General features: G+C 43.7%; 1 pseudogene; it reads left to right on the top strand.

Moving 5' to 3' along the window:
* Positions 1 to 6,219: 6,219 nt before the first annotated feature.
* Positions 6,220 to 14,029, top strand: part of LOC136468932 (ABC transporter C family member 10-like) — a 33,021-nt pseudogene continuing 25,211 nt past the window's right edge.

Below are 14,029 nucleotides of genomic sequence, written 5' to 3' on the forward strand. Positions count from 1 at the left end.
CATGGATTATAATCCAATACAATTAGGTGGTACCCTCTCACTTTCAAGACACATCAAGAAGAAGAGAAGTTCCACTAGTTTTTGTATTAGTAGGATAGTTTACTTTGGGAGTTAGAGTAAGTGAGCTAGTCTCGGGATTTCGGTAATTATCTTTAGGAAAAGTCTAGCGGAGCTCTTGTATCCTTTCCCTTTTTCGAATTTGAGTTATCTTAATATATTCATATCTTCTCTATTTTATCTTAATGCTTTACTTTATTGCAACATACATAGTTGTTTTGTAGTCGTTATTAGTGTAGTTGGCAAAATTTGCTAGCAGACACTCAAAGTGAGGTCGCTTTGCCAGCGGACACCGAAAAAAGATCGATTTGCTGGTAGACACCCTAGTTTGTGCCAAATTTGCTGGAAGACACCGAACGCATTAAAATATTAATTTCTTGCCCATGAGGTGAGAGAATAGCCGTCAAATGTTGTATCTGCCCCTAGCTCTTTCTTCATCCTCTCCTTTTCTGTGGGCGTGCGCTAGAACCTGAGCGAGTCCTCACTGGCGCTGAGGATGTTGTTGATGGTGCGCTTCTCCGCGCCCTACCACTGGTCCAGGACCCTGACCCCCTTGTCCTTGGCGCCGCACCTAGACATCCGGTTGCGCCAATCATAGATCCGGCATGTGAAGTCCACGACGGTGTAGGCCTGGTGCGGCAGGACGGCCTTGTCGGCACACTGGTACAGCAGCAGCCGGATCACCGCTGTGATGTGTGGGAACACGTAGGAGGCAAGGAGGAAGTTGACGGGGCCGATGTACGAGTCAAACGACACGTCCACGCAGACGCCCATGGCGTCGTACATAACCACGGCGAAGCGGTCGGTGCTGAGGGCGTTTGTCAGCAGGCATCCAGCGGCGGCAGCGGCACCGGTGGTTCCCAGCTGTGGGGTTCGACGCGCATGGGGGGTGGCAGCACCCAGCCATGGTACATGGTGCGCACGGGGCGGCGATGGCAGCGCCCAGCCTCGAAGCTCAGGGCGCGTGGGCCGGAAGTGGTGTCCGGCCGCAGGGCTTGGAGCGCGTGAGCCAGCTACATGAAAGGTCCTTGTTTGGTTTTGGTAATTGAGTGACAACCTAGGTGGACTAATTGTGTTTATGTGAGATACACAGGTGATTAGTCCACAGGTACATGTGTGTGAGCAACATATGCCATGAAGGTGAAAATGGCTTGGAAATGTTGCAAAGCTCACACATGTGATGATGAAGGAGCTTAAATGCACATGAGACATGACATTGAGTCATGTGATCAAGGTGGAGAAGATCAAGACAAGACTTGGCTTGATGGACCGGTTGCAAGCGTGAAGGGCAAGTCAAAGGCTTTGGAGTGATGGACCGCGTGGCGGTGAAGGTTGAGCAAGACTTGGCGCCGATGGACGATGGCAACGGTGAAGAGCAAGTAAAGTCAAGATCGATGAACCAATATGATCACATGATGATATGGAGTGGATCATATCATTGTTGATCATGTTGATGCATGTTTTGCATCGACATTGGAGGATATGGAATGGAATGCGCAAGGCAAAGGTATAACCTAGGGCATTTCATTTCACCGGTCATAGGTGTGTAGAGAAGTTTATGACCGGGTTTAGGATAGATGGCCGTACTATCAAGAGGAGCAAACTTGTTTGCATATCGATCATCTAGTGCCACTCGAGTGATCTAACTTTGCATCGTCGCTAGGATCGAGTGGCGTGGCAAGTTGAGTGGCTAACATCCTTTGGGAAATGATTGTGAAAAGCTAACACACATACACATGGTGGTGTACACTTGGTGGTGTTGGCACATCTACAAAGGAGGTGGTGTTTGCAGGGTTGAGATGGGTTTGGGTCCCTATTTTCTATTGCGCCGGATGCAAATTCTTGTGGTTGGCACATTGGAGCAAGGGTGAAGAAGTTAGAAGTGAAAACGAGTTGATCGCGAAGACGCTGGCGTCGGTCAACTGACCGGACGCTGGGTCTAAAAGCACCGGACCCTGGCAGCGTGCGTCCGGTCAAACTGACGGGTCTGCACAGTACCGAGGGTATTGCACCGGACGCTGGTCTATGTTCGGTCAAGGTGGACCGGATGCGTCCGGTCGAAGAAATACGCCTCGGGGAGCTTACTGGAAACGACCGGACGCTGAGGATTCTGCGTCCGATCAGTTTAGCCAGAGCGTCCGGTCAACTAAGTGACCGTTGGAATCAGGACACGTGGCCATCTGCGGGCGACCGGACGCTGAGGTCCAGCGTCCGGTCAACACGACCGGAGCGTCCGGTCGGCCCAACTTTTGCTCAGTGAAGGGGTAACGACTAGTTTAGCCCTTGGGGCTATAAATAGAAGTGGCCTTCGGCCATGGCTGGTGCTGAGCACCTCGGGGGACTTAGTGTCCATGCTTGTGAGTGCTTGGGAGCCCTCCATCTCACACATACTTGATAGCGATCATCCGATTGTGTGAGTGAGCGATTCTAGTGCGATTGCATCGTGAGGTTGCATCGAGTGGCACTAGGTGATCGAGTTGCAAGCCGGTGGTGCTTGTTACTCTTGGAGGTTGCCACCTCCTAGACGGCTTGGTGGTGGTCTCCGTGGAAGCCCGCAAGAAGCTTGTGCGACGCTCCGGAGAAGAGCTTGTGAGGGGCATTGTGCTCGCCCCGCGGGAGCCGCGAAGAGCAACTTTAGTAAAGCGTGTCATTGAGCTACCCTCACTTCCGGGGTAGGTTCTTGCGGCGCCCGACGTGCGGGCTTGGCGGGTGATGCCAATTAGCCGCCGAACCACCAAGTGAGCGGTCGACACAACGGGGACTAGCGTGTTGGCAAATACGTGAACCTCGGGAGAAAAATCATCGTGTCAACCTTGTTCTTCCCGTTGGTTTGCATTCCCGTTACACAAGCTTGCAATAACTTTTATATACATTGAGCTTGTGTTGTTGCTTTAATAATTAGTTAGCTTACGTAGCTTGCTAATTATCTTCTTGCTTGTGTAGCATAGAAGTAGCTTCCTTGCGTGGCTAATTTGGTTTGTGTAACCTTGTTAGTCACATTGCTTAGTTTGTGTAGCTAAGTAATTGCGCTCTCTAATTTGGCATTGGTTGCCTTGTTATTGAGCATTGCTAGTGAGCTTAGTTGGCTTTGTGCTTTTGCTTACTAGCATGTGTAGGAGCTCCCTTGTTGCTTAAAGTACTAGTGGCATAGGTTTGTGTGACCTTGCTCCTATAATTGGTTAGGTGAGCTCTAACTAGCCCGGCACCCTTGTTGCTTGATTAGTATCTTTGCAAGGTGCTAGTGAACATAGATAGAGGGGGTGTAGTCTTGGCTAGACCGATAGTTTTAATTCCGCACTTATTTTGGTTAGCCAACGTGATTAATTTTAGAAAAGACTATTCACCCCCCCTCTAGTCCGCCTTCTCGACCCTTTCACTACAGCGCCGGGCCGTAGGGCTCGTGGCGCGCGGGCCTTGCCGCGGCACTTTCCGCGCGTTGCTACGGGTGCACGGGGGAAGGTCGTCGTCCGGCTCACGCTAGATGCTCGACATGTTGCGGTAGCATAGGGAAGGGAGGGAGAGAGAAAGAAGAAAGAGATAGGGGCAAAAACGTCATCTCACATGTGTTTTCTCACTCTTGAGCCAGAAATGAATATTTTAATGCATTCGGTGTCCTCTAGCAAATTTGACACAAACTAGAGTGTTCGCCAGCAAATCGATCCTTTTTCAGTGTCTCCTGGTAAAGTGACCTCACTTTCAGTGTCCGCTAGCAAATTTTGCCTAGTTTATATGCTTGCTAAGGTAGTGGTAATATACCATTGTATCCGATCGTAACACATCATACATGGTGGTTCTTGTTGATCTGTGTAGACGCATTTAGATATAGAATAGATATGATGTGTAGACTATACTCTTATCTATGTTTGTGATATGATGTCTAGACTATACTCTTATCTGTGTTTGTGGTTTGCTTTGAGGTTTTCTTTGCCTAATATCTGTATTCCACCGTGTTCGGACAAGTTATTAAAATTCACGACCAACCCCAGCTAGGAGCCTCGCCATCATTGAGCTTTCTCATCCCCTTTTGCTGTCCTTTCTCATATATCATATTCATAGTTTTGTTTTTGAAATCAAACTTGTTTAACTTTGATCAATTTTATAGAAAAATGTATTAACATCTATAATATCAAATAAATACAATTTTTAAATATATTTCATGATGTATCAAATGAAGCTAGTTTGATGCTATAGATGTTTGTATCTTTTTTATAAATTTGGTAAATATTAGATAAGTTTATACTTGGATAAAGTTAAAACAACTTATAATTTAAAATAGAATTTTTCAATTATTTAATTCAAAAAAGTAGTTAAGGCCCATTTAGAGTTTTGCACAGGGTAGTCAGGGACGTCCCTATTGTAGAGAAGAAATAGATATTGCAAAAGGATCAATTATATTTATACTGTTATAGAAAATTTCATTAATATTCTAGTAAAAAGAAAACACAGGTAATTATGAGAAATCTTTTTGAAGGAAACTCTGAAACAACGGTAATAATTTTGGATGTTTACGGCTTTTCGTTCATACAATCGTATTGGTTGAATTGATTCTCTCATCCGTGTCCTCTGTTTCTAAGCGTCCTGTTCGCTTGGCTTATAAGCCGTACTTTTTCAGTCAATAAATAGTATTTTTCTCTCACAACAAATCAGTCAACAATACTTTCAGTCATGGCTTATCAGCCAAGCGAACGGGGCAAGTGCTTGGCTGCCCCCCAAAGTTTCCCCATATGCTCCACTCTTTCTCGCTTCAGTCTTTGGATGTGTGTGATTTCACCGGATTGGGGGTCAATATTTGCGGAATTGATTTGGAATTGGAGATCTAAATTCCTCCGATCGGGCAGGAAGAGTGAATGTTGCTGAAGCTTCTGGGTTCAATTGGTTCACCATTGATCCAATAGTCTTCTCTCCTCTGAGCATGTGTTAAACCCTGTCCCCTCTCAACTTGTTGCTGACTCGGGCCATTTATTCGGCCTGCCTGCTGCCGTCGTTCATCCGGTTATCGGCGCCGAGGTGGTGGTGCGTTCTGGACGGGATGGGCAGCACGCCCCTTGGAGTCGGAGCTGCCCTTTCTTCTTCCCTCCCTAGGGTGCGTTTAGTTGCCCAAACTTTGCACATCAAAAAAGCACCGTGCACTGTAGTGGTACTGTAGCATTTCGTTTGTATTTGGTAATAATTGTCCAACCGTTGACTAATTAGGCTTAAAACATTTGTCTCGTAAAGTACGATCAAACTGTGTAATTAGTTATTTTTTTACCTACATTTAATACTCCATGCATGTGTCCAAAAATTTAATATGATGTGATGTGATGGAGAATCTTGCACTGTGCAAATTTTGAAGGTGCAAAATTGGTGCAACTAAACAAGGGCCTGATCGCTTGCTGCCGCGTGACGTCCTCCCCATTCGTCCTGGGATCAGGCATCGAGCCGTGCTGCCTCTGTTCACCATTACTGCTCGCCGTCATCGCTTCTATCATGCCTCGCGACGGCCACTGGTTTTCTCCCCACGGGACGGCGGGCCGCGTCATCGCGCCGCCGCTTCAAGCGGCTTCCAAGGTGAACAATTCTTTACGGTACACTAATTTCGTCAAATTTTAAGAGAGATTTTGATAATTGACATCCAATACTCGAGCATTTCCAGATTTGACACTCATAATCAACACCTCCTGAATATTTTCACTCCTCTATTGCTCTGATGACATTTGCTAAAGTATCTTTGCAGTATTTTTTTTATACTGTCAGTTTATATGTGATGCTTTGCAGAAATTAGATAAGCAAGTTTTTGCCCATTGTTTTCCTACATATCTTCTCCGGCCCATCACGTGGTTCCTGCTTGTTTGAAATATCGTACCGTTTGGAAACAAACAAATCAGCACAATACTCATCTTTTTCACCCCTCCTGGAGAGCGTGGGCTTCACCGAAATGCAAATTCTAACATGGCTACTGCTACAAGATAGATTGTGGACCGCGGCCCGCCTGCAACTACGTGGATGGAAAAACAACTACTTCTGTGCATTGTGCTAGGGAAACTTAGAGACAACCCAATACCTGTTTTTCGAGTACTCCGGTCTGGTTTGGGACTTGTGGCTTCCTGGAGCTCTTGTGATAGCTTGCAACCGTCGCGGTGGAAGGAGGAACATGATATAGAGGGCTGGTTCAGCCAAGCCATGGCAAAAGGCGACAAGAAAGGCCACATGTTAGTGATTCTGACTCTATGGTGCATATGGAACCAACGAAATGCGATTATGTTCAGGGAGTGTCGGAAGACAGCACAAGCTTTGTTCGTGGAAATAAAGGACACCGCATACTACTGGTCCTTAGCATGAGGAACAGCTCTCAAGCCTCTAATGCTCGCTCAACTAGGTAGTGGGTAATTAGTTTTGTAAACCAAAACCCACGCAACCTAGGCTGCAGTAGGGAGCGCTTCTACTTCCTCTTATTATTAATCAAAGCCGGGCAACCGGGTCTTTCAAAAAAAAAAACAATTAGGAAAGTACTGTAACCCAGCTTTTATTAGTAACTGCAATTTTTTGTGGATTTTTTTCCTAATAAAGTGAATTGCCACAACCTACAAAGCAACTGGGTTGCACAATACTCTAAACAAGGAATCCAATCTGGATTCTTTTGATTCCGAGAGATCTCAGTCTCATTTCTTGAATGCTGATTTTTTTAGCAAGATGTCATTTTGGTGGATGATTCCCTTGGTAAAGAAAGGCTACGAGAGGCCTCTTGAAGAGAAAGATGTACCTCTTTTGGGTGTTGCAGACCAGGCGGGCACCCCCATATTCATTGTTCTTAGAGAACCTGAATGCTGGGCAATCATCTCTCATTTGGGCCATTGTTCATGTTACAAAAGGGAGATTCTAGTTTCTGGGTTCTTTACATTGCTCAAGGTACTCACCCTATCTGCTGGACCCGGACAACCCTATTTGGTACCCGGGTACTAAGTAGATATTTACAGCCTGTTCGGTTGGCTGGTTCGTGAAAAAGTACCGCTGACTGGTTTGTGTGAGAGAAAAATACTGTTCCGTCTGGAAATTTACGATCGTTTACGATAAGCCACAGCCAAACGAACATGCTTATCCACTCCCACCGCACCAGCCCCAGAGCCCACGGCCCTATGCGCGCGCATGAGACGATCTCGGCCGTTTTTTTTTTGCTGCCCGTGAGACATGCCAGGTTCCCCAAGTCTGATTTTTTTCCTGCCCGTGTTTCCCAAGCCGATTTTTTTTTGGAAAAAGTGATGACCACGTCCAGTTTTTTGTGTGTTCCAATGTTGACCGGAGAAAAGATGTTACTGTTTTTTTTATGTGGACGTAGCATGATGGGAAAGAGAAAAGGACATGGGGTTGGAGGTTTTTTGGCTTATTATAATAGATGCATATGATGATTTGTCAAGGTCTTGCAAAATAGACGCATAGTTTTTTGCACTTCAATTATAAAAAAATTGCGATGCAAATTTTATCGTACTTCAACAAGAAAATTTCTTGAACGCATGCTCCAATCATTACCTGATCACAAGTTTTAATCGTGCAAACCACAACATATTGTTCACTGGATCGTAACAAAGCTTCTCACAATGTGTTCTTCAAACCATAGAATTACTGCAGCTGCTAATTCACATCATGTCTCATAGCAATTTCGACAGACATGCACCTTTTCAGCTGATATACGAGTCAGCAAGACCTCATGAACACAATGGACATCATTTAGCAACACAAACTGAAAATGTAACCAATCACTAGCAATCATGGTGGTTGACTTGATGCCAATCCCACAACTAATAATATAATTAAAGTCACTACTTCACATATGGAAGCACTTCAGGGCATCAAGATTGTTGTCATGCCCATCAAAACCCTTTCCCTCGGAAATCATTTGTCTGACATGCTTCTATTACTTTTCATCATGAGTCTTTGCCCTACAATATACATTTCATCATTAGTGCTAAGCCTCCAAGCACAAAATTCAATATAGCAATAGCATTGCATAATGGAAAAGTTGTCTCCTAATACAAAAAATCAGGATACAATGAAGCTGCTTTACGTTTTGCCACACACAACAACAATAATTATTTGTGGAAAATACAGAACAAGATAGAAACTGATTGTACGATAGACTATAAGTAGCTAGATAGACTGATATAATCTTCAGTTGAGAGCTCAAAACTCAGCAATCCATGGTTTAGATGGATTAATAGAAACAGCACGAAGTCACAAACAAAAAGATCTTAATGTCAAAGTAGAATGGAAATCTCACCTGTTCTTGTAAGCTTTCCTTAGCTTGTTCTATAACACCAACAATGACTAGTAAGATATGTAGTAAATGACACATGGTCATGCCCTGAATAGGTTACTTATTTTACCTATGCACTAAAGTCTATCTAAAACAGGGAAACAATAAGCAGGACAGCTACTAGCACTAATCACACAATAAACTAAATAAATAAAAAAATTATGAACATTGACGAACCAGTGAGCAAACAGAGAGCCAGTGTCACATCAGATGGCACATAAGGACCAGAAGCCCAAGGAGACCATAGACATCCTTTACAAGCATCAGCACCACCTATCAACATCTTATGTTGTTACTTCAGTTGTTCCTGGATTTAAAAATACCAAATCCATTAGAATGGGATCAAAGTATATCATCAGAAAAATGAGTCCTATGAGCCAACTCCAAAACAAATCAATTTTTGCATATTTCCATAATGTAAAAATGAATGTTTACGTTTAAGAATAAATTCAGTCATAAAGAATCATAGGTGTAGGAACAGAACACCATATTTTTTACTAATGTGATTTTAAGTTAACAAAAATAACAGCTTGAATCTTCTTGTTTGTATCCTGTGAACTGAAGAGGCTAGTCTATCATAGGGCGACAAATGACACAAATTAATGAAATTATTAAACTAAACTAGGACAGACATGGAAAGTTGATCTTTATATCTCTGTATAACAGAAAGCTGAAGCCTACGTATGTCCGATACAGAATATGATGATACAGTGATGCCGGTACGAGGACAACAATAAGGCGTTTGTCCCAAAACACCTAGACGACAAATGTACATAAAATTATAATTAAAAATATTGCAGTAGCATATTCTAGAGAGGGACTTAAGGATAAACACAATTTCAATAGGCATAAGGCAAATCATGCATTATTAGTTGCAGAGGTCCAACAAAAACAGGACATAACATAAAGTTGATCGGTTTATATTCATGGCTTGCCAAATCTAGACTGAACTATTTATTCATGTGATGAACAAACATACATACATACAAGGAGCGAAAGCTGGAACTGTAGCTTGCTGACTGATGAAATTTACTAATGGAAAACTGCACCTATGCTCTCTAATACTCACATTGACCTAGGTACCAGTGATAAGCAGAGACACATAATTTGTTGTGCACTATTGTGCCATCTTTGAAGGGCGGGCCTGGTGCAAGCGGTAGAGACTTACCGCCTATGACCGGATGGTCCCGGGTTCGAGTCGCGTTCTCCTCGCATTGCACAAACGAGGGTAAGACTTGCCACTGACATCCTTCCCCAGACCCCGCACAGAGCGGGAGCTCTCTGCACTGGGTACGCCACTATTGTGCCATCTTTGATAGCTCAAGGCTGATTTTAGACGAGTGAGAAGCAAAGGGCACATTTTAGACTGAAAACTGCACCTACACTATCTGATCGAAAGTGTGACCTCAAAAAATCCAATGTGTGAGCACAAAAGGCATAATAGTCTCATCAATCATAAATAATTTCATTTAAAAGTACAAATCAGAATCTAGCAACTAACAAGCACTTTCTCCAATGGAAACAAATGCAAAATTTATACTCTTGTAAATCTTCAAGCATAATTAGCCACACAAACAATCAGTAAAGAAGAAACTACCTATGTGAGTAATCATGGGGGTAGATGGAGGATGCTTTGATGGCGTGCACCTGGGATCTGCACAAAAAAACAAAGAGAGAGAAAAGAGGATAAATAACGCTAATAAAACTATTAGCTCTACTACATGATGTACACCTCTATTTTATTCTAAGCTCAAAAGAACTTTCACAATTCAAGATCTAATACAGGAATCATGTTTGATTACTGATTAGATTCACAAATTGATGAATGATTGCATGAAAATAATGAAGAGACATATATGTTAACTATACACTGAGATGCCATGTAAAACAGGGGAAGAATATTCAAAAACTTAGAGTGATGTAATTTTAGTTTATTCAGACAACTCATAACTCGACAGGATGCATATTACCAAAAGAAAAGTAGTATGTCAACTAACTAAAACTCTTGCGAAAAAAAAGAACTAAAACATCGTGCCTCAATATTCTCCAAGTCTCCTAGTAACAATCAAATGGCACATGAATTCCTCCATGAGATGCATAAAGTTACACTAGATTTGTTCAAAATTGCACCTAATATCTGGAGTAGCAGTAAATGTTGCACACGTCTTCCATGTAAATCAAGAAGTATGCATTATGCAAGAACAGAATCATTGTCAGCTGTAAAACAACCACAAGAATATTGCAGTTCTTATTAATGAATCATACTGCCAAGTCTTGTGCTCATATAAATGTCCCAGCAACATAGTTGAAAGGGCCGAGATGGCGACTAGAGGGGGGTGAATAGTCCTTTTTAAAATAAACCGCATCGGCTAACCGAAATAAGTGTGGAATTAGAACTATCGGTCTAGCCAAGACTACACCCCTCTATCTATATTCTCTAGCACCTTCCAAAGATACTAATTAAGCAACAAAGGTGTCGGGCTAGCTAGAGCTCTCCTAACCAATTCTAGGAGTAAGGTCACATAAACATATGCCACTAGTACTTTTAAGCAACAAGGGACCTCCTACACATGCTAGTGAGCAAAAGCACAAAGCCACCTAAGCTCACTAGCAATGCTCAATAACAAGGCAACCAATGCAAAATTAGAGAGCACAATTACTTAGCTACACAAACTAAGCAATGTGACTAACAAGGTTACGCAAACCAAATTAGCCACGCAAGGGAGCTACTTCTATGCTACACAAGTAAGAAGGTAACTAGTAAGCTACACAAGCTAACTAATTACAAGAGCAACTACACAAGCTTAATATGTATAAAAGTAATTGAAGCTTGTGTAATGGGGATGCAAACCAACGGGAAGAACAAGGTTGACACGATGATTTTCTCCCGAGGTTCATGTGTTTGCCAACACGCTAGTCCCCGTTGTGTCGACCGCTCACTTGGTGGTTCGGCGGCTAATTAGCATCACCCGCTAAGCCCGCACGTCGAGTGCCACAAGAACCTACCCCAAAAGTGAGGGTAGCTCAATGACACGCTCAACTAGAGTTGCTCTTCGCAGCTCCCGCGGGGCGAGCACAATGCCCCTCACAAAGCACTTCTTCGGAGCGCCGCACAAGCTTCTTGTGGGCTTCGATGGAGACCACCACCAAGCCGTCTAGGAGGTGGCAACCTCCAAGAGTAACAAGCACCACCGGCTTGCAACTCGAACACCTAGTGCCACTCGATGCATGCAATCGCACTAGAATCGCTCACTCACACAATCGGATGATCACTATCAAGTATGTGTGAGATGGAGGGCTCCTAAGCACTCTCAAGCATGGACACAAAGTCCTCTAAGGTGCTCAGCTCCAGCCATGGCCGAAGGCCACTTCAATTTATAGCCCCAAGGGCTAAACTAGCCGTTACCCCTTCACTGGGCAACCGTCGGGTCGACCAGACGCTCCGGTCGTGTTGACCGGACGCTGGACCTCAGCGTCCGGTCGCCCGATGACAGCCACGTGTCACCTGCGTTCAATGGCATTCTTCTAATCTCAACGGTCATCTTCAGACCGGACGCAGCAGCTTCAACTGAACGGACGCTGGACCCTCAGCGTCCGGTCGTTTATAGTAAGGTACCGACCCCGATCGGACGCATCTGGTTAGACGAGATCGGACGTAGCCCCAGTGTCCGGTCACTCTCCAGCGACACTGCTTTGTCCGACAACAGGACCGGACACTGCCTCCAGCGTCCAGTCACTTTCAGAGCCAGCGTCCAGTCGATAGACCGACGCTGCACGCTGACTGCCACTACTGACCGGACGCTCAGCCTCAGCGTCCGGTCACTGCGTGACCAGAGTTCGGTCCACTCTATGGAACCTTTCTCATCTCCGTTTCTTCACCGAGTTGATCCACATCAACTCCAACTTCATCTCCTTTGTAAATGTGCCAACACCACCAAGTGTACACCACCATGTGTATGTGTGTTAGCATTTTCACAACCATTTTCAAAGGGTTAGCCACTCAACTTGCCACGCCACTCAATCCTTGCGACGATGTAAATTTAGATCACTCGAGTGGCACTAGATGACCAATATGCAAACAAGTTTGCCCCTCTTGATAGTACGGCCATCTATCCTAAACCCGGTCATCAACTTCTCTACACACCTATGACCGGTGAAATGAAATGCCCTAGGTTATACATTTGCCTTGCGCATTCCATTCCATTTTCTCCAATGTTGATGCAACACATGCACCAACACGATCAACAATGATATGATCCACTTCATATCATCACGTGATTATATTGATTCATCGATCTTGACTTCACTTGCTTTTCACCGTTGCCTTCGTCCATCGGCGCCAAGTCTTGCTCAAGCTTCACCGTCACGCGGTCCATCACTCCAAAGCCTTCGACTTGCCCTTCACGCTTGCAACCGGTCCATCAAGCCAAGTCTTGTCTTGATCTTCTCCACCTTGATCACATGACTCAATGTCATGTCTCATGTGCATTTAAGCTCCTTCATCATCACATGTGTGAGCTTTGCAACATCTCCAAGCCATTTTCACCTTCATGACATATGTTGCTCACACACATGTACCTGTGGACTAATCACCTGTGTATCTCACATAAACACAATTAGTCCACCTAGGTTGTCACTCAATTACCAAAACCACACAAGGACCTTTCAATCTCCCCCTTTTTGGTAATTGATGACAACTCTACAAAGATATGGAAATTAAGCTCTTTTGGATTCATGTTGCTTGCCCAAGCAATTTTACCATGTGAAAATAATTTTGGACAAGTACCATAAACCCGAAATGGTAGTATTAGCTCTCCCTACATATGTGCTAGAGTATTTAATTTGAAGCTTGCACATATGCATAGATTGAAATTGTGGGAGAGTAATTACTACCGAATGATGCTAAGGTGTATAGAGTAAACCTTTGAAGTATGATACCAATCGGAGTTGCACCTTTAACTTCATCCTTAGCACCATGGTTAGCTAGATGTCACTTGGAAATAAAATCACTAGATACCTCATGAGATCAACATTAAAAGCAAGGTACTAGCATTACTTGTAAAGTATACCAAGTGTCTAGCTATCATCCTATGCATGCTAGTTATCAAATCATCATTCAAGTTCTACAACTAGCATACACCACACAAGCATGCATATTGAATTTGAAAGTTTATGCAATGCAAGCAAGCACATGAATATGCACATATCAAATGCAATCAATCAAAGTTCATGAGCTTGCTCCCCCTACTTGTGTGCTTCTCTTGTCCAAGAATTTTGATCCATCTCTTTTCTTCAATGTTACTCCCTCTTTGTCCATATTCATGTCCAACCTCTTAAGCTTTCATATCTTATCTCTCCCCTTACACAATTTATCTCTCCCCCTTATATAATCTTTTATATCTTTGTACACTCTCTCCCCCTTTGTCATTAATTTCCATAAAAGGTGTGTTTCTCATTGATGCAAGGGTATACATTTTGGGGTAGATGGTTGAGGCTTGAGTCTTGTATTTTTTATGGACATCACTTGATTGTTAAAATGACCCCACTTGTAGATACCAATTTGATAACAATTGAAAGTTGTACCACTTGAATCTTGTGTAGGGCTTCTTGAGATACCACATATAGGATCTTTGATCTTGATATCAATTAGTGTGACACCTCCCCCTATGTGATAGCATGGGT

This window comes from Miscanthus floridulus, chromosome 8 (genome assembly GCF_019320115.1).
Source record: "Miscanthus floridulus cultivar M001 chromosome 8, ASM1932011v1, whole genome shotgun sequence".
In the NCBI taxonomy this organism is placed as follows: domain Eukaryota; kingdom Viridiplantae; phylum Streptophyta; class Magnoliopsida; order Poales; family Poaceae; genus Miscanthus; species Miscanthus floridulus.